The sequence below is a fragment of the Castor canadensis genome, chromosome 11, assembly GCF_047511655.1.
Source record: "Castor canadensis chromosome 11, mCasCan1.hap1v2, whole genome shotgun sequence".
NCBI classification, from domain to species: Eukaryota; Metazoa; Chordata; class Mammalia; order Rodentia; family Castoridae; genus Castor; species Castor canadensis.
In genome coordinates, this window is record NC_133396.1 from 107,231,871 (window position 1) to 107,240,582 (window position 8,712).

The 8,712-nt window shown below is 43.8% G+C and overlaps 1 long non-coding RNA gene and 1 other non-coding gene across 2 annotated transcripts; one reads left to right on the forward strand and one right to left on the reverse strand.

The window, feature by feature from the left end:
* The first annotated feature begins 701 nt into the window (after positions 1-701).
* Positions 702-8,712, forward strand: LOC141413912 (uncharacterized). Its single transcript, XR_012438933.1, has 2 exons — positions 702-4,850; positions 5,989-8,712. It is a non-coding gene; the product is annotated as an uncharacterized lncRNA (long non-coding RNA).
* On the reverse strand, positions 3,404-3,535 carry LOC141414485 (small nucleolar RNA SNORA51). Its single transcript, XR_012439512.1, has one exon. It is a non-coding gene; the product is annotated as a small nucleolar RNA SNORA51 (small nucleolar RNA).

Consider the following 8,712-nt stretch of genomic DNA (forward strand, 5'->3'; position numbering starts at 1 on the left):
CTGATCCCCCCTGGCCACTCAGAGCACCCTGTCTCCCTGGCAACAGCGATTGGCTCATGGCAGAGAACATGAACCAAACAGAGCCAATCAGGGCTCTTCCCTGGTTTAGTCTATAGATGCTGGGTTTACAAAGCTGGAGGAACATGTGGTCACATTCCTTACATAGAGGGGCCCTGCTTTGCCACAGTAAGAGTGAAACCAATATACAAAGAGAGCCAAACAGCATAAGAGAAGGATGGATGGACGGATGGATGGACGGATGGGTGATGGTAAACACAACAAGGGGATTGGACTATGAGCACATGATAAAAGCGAGAGCACACAAGGGAGGGGTGAGGATAGGTAAGACACCTAAAAAATTAGCTAGCATTTGTTGCCCTTAACGCAGAGAAACTAAAGCAGATACCTTAAAAGCAACTGAGGCCAATAAGAAAAGGGGAACAGGTACTAGAGAAAAGGTTAGATCAAAAAGAATTAACCTAGAAGGTAACACCCACGCACAGGAAATCAATGTGAGTCAATGCCCTGTATAGCTATCCTTATCTCAACCAGCAAAAACCCTGTTCCTTCCTATTGTTGCTTATACTCTCTCTACAACAAAATTAGAAATAAGGGCAAAATAGTTTCTGCTGGGTATTGAGGGGGTGGGGGGGAGAGGGAGGGGGTGGAGTGGGTGGTAAGGGAGGGGGTGGGGGCAGGGGGGAGAAATGAACCAAGCCTTGTATGCACATATGAATAATAAAAGAAAAAGGAAAAAAAAATGAATAGTGTTGTGCTGTCTATTTTGGCCCCTCAAGGCTGATTCATGGATCCTATGAGTTATCAGAGTGATCTTATGCTATGTAACACAACACTCTTTTTTTGTTTGTTTGAGTGAGCTTGAATTGAGCTTATCTAATACTGAAAGATCTTGATTAATAGAATTAAAATATGGTGGGGTAAAGATTCAAATCCAGAACTCAAAGTCTTAAACTCTTCTGCATCAACTGTTTCTTAGTATTACATGTTTGATCTCTTGAAATGTTTTTCTTTAAATTACTTCCTCATGAGCAATACCCTGTAATTTTCAAAACCACTGCTCCCTCTCCTGAGTCACCTTTCTTTATCTGAAGCTGCCTTTCTGGGATTTAGGAGGCTCTCTGAGTTTGTTAGAACACATCAGAACACATTTTTCAAGTTGGGTGTTTCTGGGAAGATTGTTAATCACTCTGATTTATGTGAATTCTTGTTAGCACCGGTTTTACCAAGTGACACTGTCCATTCTTGGCCCTCTGTTTTGGCAAGTAGTGGAGTCTGGCTTCAGACTCAAGTCTGCCTGACACCCAGGCCCATGTATTTCCTGGGATGGCAGCCAGCTCTAACTGTGGGAGTCCACGAGGAGTTGGCAGCCAGGGTAGAAGAATCCCGAGCTCTTGATTCAGGCACCAGGTGTCAGAATTTAGGAAGTAGGGGCCCTGTACACTGACTATCTCTAAGGAGTGGCGGTTGGGGAGGCAGATCCCAATTGTTTTTTTTTTGAACAAGGGGTCTCACTATATAACCCAGTCTAGCCTGGAACTTGCTATGAGCCCAGGCTGACTTTGAACTCACAATTTTACTGCTCTTGCCTCCCCAGTTCGGGGATTACAGGTGTGTACCACTAAGCTGGGCTGGCAAGTCCCCAATTTTGACATCAAACAGTATAGGGAAATGGTCTAGAAAGTGGTTATGCTCCTTTTTTTTTTTTTTCCCTCTTCTGCTCCATCTCTTTTGGTGGTACTGGGGTTTGTACTCAAAGCCGCAGGCTTGTGAGGCAGGCTCGACCACTTGAACCATGTCCCAGCCCTTTTTTGCTTTAATTAGTTTTTTTTTTTTTTAAGGAGGGTCTTGCATTTTTGCCTAGGGCCAGTCTCAGACTGAGATCCTCTTACCTTTGCTTCCCTAATAGTAGCTGGGTGGCTACAGATGTAAGCCACCACTCCCAGTTTATGGATTGAACTGGGGTCTAGATAACTTTTTCTCAGGCTGGCCTTGAGCCATGATTCTCCCAATCTTTGCCTGCTTAGTAGCTGGGATTACAGATGTGCGCTACCATGTTTGGCTATTTTTTTTAGGCAAGGAGATTTTATCTGACAGTGAAATATTGAAATCTAACTGGTTTTAGCCTAGGCAACAAAATATGTTTTTCTTGTTGACACCAGAATTTAATAATAATCCTTGAGTGTATACACAGTTTACTTGAATGTGTGGCATAGAAAACCATATTTTATGGGGCACATTAAAAAATATTGGTTAATTAGTAATTTGGCAACACAGGTATTAGGTTCTAAGTGAATGGTAGAAAATGAATGGCTAGCCCCAGATGTTATCTAAAAACATGTCCCTATGTTGAAAGGAAATAAAATTGAAAGGAGAGAAAAGAATTAAAACAATTATTCTTTTAGAAAGTGTAGAAATGTGCTGGGCACCAGTGGCTCACACCTGTAATCCTAGCTACTCCAGAGGCAGAGATCAGGAAGATTGAGGTTCAAAGCCAGCCCAGGCAAACAGTTCATGAGACCCTATCTTGAAAATACCTAACACACACACACACACACACACACACACACACACACACACACAAAGAGCTGGTGGAGTGGCTCAAGATGTAGGCCCTGAGTTCAAGTCCCAGTACTACAAAAAAAAAAAAAAAAGAAAGAAAGAAATGTTAGCCAGGCGCTGGTGGTTGACTGATGCCTGCAGTCCTAGCTACTTAGGAGGCAGAGATCAGGAAGATCCTGGTTCAAAGCCAGCCTGGGCAAATATTTTGAGAGCCCCTATCTCAAAAAAACCCATCACGAAAAAGGGCTGGTGGAGGGGCTCAAGGTTTAGTCCCTGAGTTCAAACCCCAGTAACGCAAAAAAAAAAAAAAAGTGTAAAAATGTGAATAGAGAGGTTAATATTGATATCATACCAAACTACACAATTTCATTTTTTTTTCACAATTTCATTCTTAGTGCAAATTCAGTCTGTGGTGTGGTTCAGTGGCAGAGTTGCTTGCATAGCATGTGTGAGGCCCTGGGTTCAAACCCCAGCACTGCAAACAAACAAACAACAAAACCCAAACAAAAAAACCCCACCCATCTTAGATACTGTAGCCAAATTAACATTCTTGCCACTATAGAATGAAAACCAAGAGCATTTTAAGGTTTAACCATAGCTGTGGATAAAACAGACCCTTTCTGCATTTCGATTGTATCTAAGTTACAATAACTAATATTATAATGTATTATGATATATAACACATAGTATTGTATAATATAATCATGTGAGTATAATATTATGCATTTATTAATATTACACATTTGTTTTATATATTAATTGTATAAAGGGGTTCGTTTTGATTTTTTAATGCATGCATATACTCCATCTTATTTTTATCCCCCCATGTCCCCCATTCACAATACAGACCAGGCACAGGGCCTGGGCTGAGGTACACATGGGCTAGGTATACTTTGCCTTCTCTTTCTGTACGGTCAGCATAAGAACACAGCCTGTGGTAAGCACCAAGGAGGCCCCATCTTATTTTTGAGATAGGGTCTCGATAACTTTTGCCTGGACAGACCTCGAACTGTAATCCTCCTGTCTCTACTTCCTGAGTAGCTGGTATTACAGGTGTGCACCACCATACCTGGCTTCATACTTCATTTTTCTTATCTTTGGCTGTAACATCCACTTTCTCTTTATGAAAAATTCTGTGTGATTCTGAAAGTAATTCTCCCTCCCCATTTTTTTTTTTTTGAGCCATGGCCTCTATGCAGCCTAGGCTGGCCTCGAACTTTGAATCCTTCCTCTCAAGCTCTTGAGTGCTGGGATTACAGGTATGTATCATTATGCCTGCCAGTTCTCCCTTTTTGATGGTGCTAACAAACTGTGGATTTATATAAGTGGAATAACTTCTGAGATCATTGTTGACTGTGAACCCACTTTCCCATAATTTCATGCTTACATCTAGCTGTTTTTCTGTTCAGTGGGGAACAAGGCTTTGGCACCAGCATTCTGAGCTTCCTCAAAAAAGATGGTCCATGAAATATTCACAATCTGTTGATTATCACTATGTGTGATTTGTCAGACCCTATTTCACAAACCCATTCTTCTTTTATACTTTCAAGACTCTCTACTTCTTCCATTCTCCTTTGCTTCACTTTATTGTTAATTACAAAGGATGCAGATGGAGAGATGCACAGTTGGGCATGGTGGTGCATACTGTAGTCCCAGTTACTTGAGAGACTGAGACAAGGTGGCTTGAGCCCAGGAATTCGAGACCACCCTGAGTCTCTTTAAACCACCACCAACAGACAATGTCCCCAACCAAAACAACAAAACCCCAAACCCAAACAAACAAACAAACAAAATACCCCAAAAAGAAATGCATAGGGCAAGGGGCTCAGAGCTTCCATGCCCTCTGTGTGTGCCACCTTCCAGTGACCTCTGTATGTTCTGCCATCTGGGAGTACCATGGTGCTTCTTTGTCTGACTTTCACTAGGACACAATAGTGGTTTTGGTGGTCAGAGGTTGGGGACACAAAAAGTGGTTTGTTCCTGACCACATCCCCCTGAGGAATGACCAGTGGTGTAGATGGTAACCGAGGGGCCAAGAAGGCAGAGACTGGAGTGTTGGGGTTTTGGAGGGTGCTGATTATTTGTACCTTTTTCCTTTTAGAGTTCTGGAAAAAAAAAAAAAAAATCAAGCAGGGCTCCAAATTCCAGCCATGGACCCGAGAATGTCATTTGCAGCTGAGGCCAGAAAGATCTTCATGTTCCTCTCCTGTTGCTTCCTGAACAGACCTTGCCCACATCTCATCGCATCTCATCTCATCTACCCTGCGCTGGTAGGTCATCAGCGGGAGGAAAGCACAGGAGGGGGCTTGTCCTCATGAGGCCATGCTGTTGGGGATGTGGGAGCCACAGAGAAGGCTAAGCGGTGCCTGCCCAGAGCCTCCCCATCAGTCTCATCTCCTCCTTCAGGGCAGGGAGAGACTGGTGGAGTGTCTCCTTCCCTCAGAAGAATCCTTCTGAGGAGTGGGGACTTAAATTGGCCCATCCCCCAAAACACTGGCATTGGCAAGAATGAAGTTACTGGTGACACCAGAGAGAGCTGGTTCCATAGAATGGAATGGTTTTCAGAAGGTTCGGGGTTGGGGGCAGAAGATTGGGAGTGTGTATTGCAGAGAGGAGCCATAGTGGCTGTGAGGGACAGCACTCATACCTCCATTGGCCATTTACCAAACGCTTGCTCTGTATCAGGAGCCAGGGGAGAAGGAGATTTCATGAGTCCTCTTTGTTGCTTAAATTTGGCCAAAAGGGTCTGGTTGGCACTGACTCCCACCTGATTTGCTCATTATTTCCACCCCCCGATGTGGGACCAAAACCAACCACCCAAACAAAATCCAGGAAAGAACAAATCCTCATGATGAAGAAAGAAAATGACCACCCTAATCGTGCCCAATCTCGTCTGGTCTCAGAAGCTAAGCAAGGTTGGGCCTGATTAGTACTTGGATGGGAGATAAATCTTCAAAAAAGACTGCTCAGAGACAAACAGTTTGAAGACAAGGGGGGAATGCCATCAAAGTTCAAATGGAGTCACTCATGCCACATCTCTCAAAAATAATCAAGACCAAGAGGATTGAGGAAGTAGTACTTACAGCTGTGTGGCCATCTGGCATTAAAGTCAGATACAAACTCATATTTTTTAGACAGGGTCTTCTACTTAAATAGAGACAAAATGACTATTTTTACTGGCTCTAAACATGTCCTTTGATACTTAAAGGTGGTAGTTTTAACTTTTTAAAACAATGAGTTTTCTTACACATATATACTGATAGTATATTATTGCTAAGGTAATTCTACTCAGTTAAAAAGGAGAAAAAGAAAAAAACCCAAAAGATACTGTCTGGGTAAAAGAATAAAATGTTCAACCATTAAAACCCCATTAGAGGGGCCCTTTTGTTGTTGTCTTGTCTATCCCAGCGTAGTTAAAGTAGCAGAGATTGCTCCTTGGATCCTCCACAGTCCAGTCAAGCCAGTTTCTCTTGAGTGGGAGTGCATCCCTGATCCAGCCTCACCATGTAGGATCACCCTCCAGAACCTGAGCGCCCTCCCTTGGCAGGACTCCACTTCTCAGGAAACAACAGGGGACCAAGAACTGCTCTAGTTACCCCTGGAAGCTGACTAATCTACACACAGCTGAAGCTTGAGGAGTCAACTCTCCAATGGGACAGACTGTTTTCTACACCAGTTATCTCACTGTAATGTACTGTCACCCCTTGTCTGTACCTGCTGCTGTAGTTCTCACCCTAGTCTTCACCATACGTTTGGCAGAAACCACCCCTGCCGACTAGATTTATTGTAAAAGGCTTTTATTAGCTCTCTTCTATCTCTTTTGGGCACGATGCATAATTACTGTTTATTGTTACTGATATGGTCTCTATTCATGGTCCCAGAACCCTCCTCCTGTGACCTATGTATGCATACTACTCAGGCAGAAAGTGTTGTCACCAGGACTTTGCTTTTCTATACTTACTATTCCTATGCAAGTCTGTCGTCAGGTCATGCACTCACAACCATACCACCTATCTAGTGTGCTCCCATGGTAATCAGCATATCTGCTTCAACCCACCTACTGCCCCCAGGAGCAATGGTCAGAGATCCAGAGCGTCCGCAACCCTGGGAGCCTCGTCAGCTGCACCCAGGTGTTTAGCCCTGATGAACCAGTGTCAATGCTCTTTGATGCATGTGCGGCCATAGACCAAGGTGGATGTGGAGGTACAGGCTGTGGCTGTGGGGGCCTAACTTGGCAGAGAGCCTACACATCCAATAAAAAGTATATGTGCTGGGGAGACAACTCTTGGCCATGTGATGATGCGGGCTCTTAGTATTGTCCTTACTGGAGTTGTGTTTCATGGGCCACGTGGCAAAGGGCAAAACATGCATCCCTCCTTCACAAGGGGACAGCTGCCCCAAACTGCACTCTTGGTACCTGTAATCCTGTAAATTTCACTGTACTTAAGCCATCTGATTGGACACGGGAACATGTAATTGGTATAAGGATAGATGGAAAGGGCCTTGACCATGGGACTCTGATACACCTCAAAGTAGTAACCGTTACCTATAAGAGTTCCTCATACCAAGTTTGTCACTCCTTTTATGAGAAAATGAGGAGTGAATTTTCCATCTCTGCAAAAGCTAAAAACTTGTTCCTCTCACTGGCTAAATCTATAGCCCAGACACTGAATGTCACTTTGTGCTTTGTTTTTGGGGGGACCAACATGGGAGACCATTGGCCTTGGGAAGCAAGGGAGCTGGACCCACAGGAGCCTTTTAATGAGACTCCTTCTCAAAACACAGAAAAGACATCTGGCTCTTAAAAACTTCCACCATCAGAAATTACTGTATCTCCACTCCTGTGGGGGATTTAACTTGCTTAGGACAAAAGCTTTACAATGACACTGCCCAAGAGTCCCAATGGTGGGGAGCTCCAAACCACACAGAACCCCAGCCCCACCCACTGGCCAACTTTTCTTATCTCCAGAAAGCATAGAACAATCTTACTGCACACATAGATTGGTGGGCGTCCAGGGGGCTATATTGGATCTGTGGGAAGCAAGTTTATACAGTGCTACCTAGTAGCTGGTTTGGGTCTTATGAGCTAGGCTCAATCAGACCATCCTCTTTTCTGCTTCCCCTCAGACAAGGTGAAAAACTACAAGTCCCCATATATAAATAAAGATTAAATAGTCAAAAACGGGATTCCTTACAAATTGGCAATTGGAAAGATGATAAATGGCCTCCTGAGTGAACCATCCAGTACTATGGTCCTGCCACCTGGGCAGAAGATGGGTCCTGGGGCTATCGCACCCCTATATATATGCTCAATGACATCATCAGGCTGCAGGCTGTTGTTGAAACTACAAGAGCTCTCAATTTGCTGGCAAAACAAAGCACTAAGATGCACATGCTATGCATCAGAACTGCTTGACTTTAGACTATTTGTTGGCTTCTGAGGGAGGAGTTTGTGGAAAAACCTGAACAACTGTTGCTTACAGATTGATGATAAAAAATGTCATAAAAAAATCACAGATAAAATGAAAAAGCTTGCCTATGTCCCTGTCCAGACTTGGGAAAGATGGACTTCCAATGACCTCTTTGGAGGATGGCTCTCTGCCTTGGGCAGATTCAAAACCCTGATGGGGCAATGGGTCTTGTCCTGGGAGCATGCTTAATACTGTCCTGCCTGCTTCCCCTGGTATTGCAGTCTATCAGAACCATTATAGAGGCCAATATAAAAAGAAAAACAGCCACACATGTAACAATACTATGAAAATACAAACCTCTAAATCAAGATAATGCTCTTTGACCCTAGTTGGGTCTGAGCGTCAAAGGGGGGAATGATGTAGCAGGCAGGAGGACCAGAAAAGAAACAGACAGGCTGTGTTCTGATGAGGCAGGGGGAAGGGATGGCAAAGCAGAGAGATAAAACTTAAAGAATTAAAACGTGAAAGTCACATAACACTGGGGAAATAAAATAGCCAATAAAGTCACATGCAACCACATGTGGGTTGAGCTTTGCTTTTTGCTTCTGTAACGTGCTTGCAAGGGTTTATAAGGAGAGACCCCTTTTTTCTCAGGGCTCAGCCTTTGGACATGAGTCCGCTGGGTCTGTGCTGGCACAATAAAATGTTGCTTCCTGCTGAA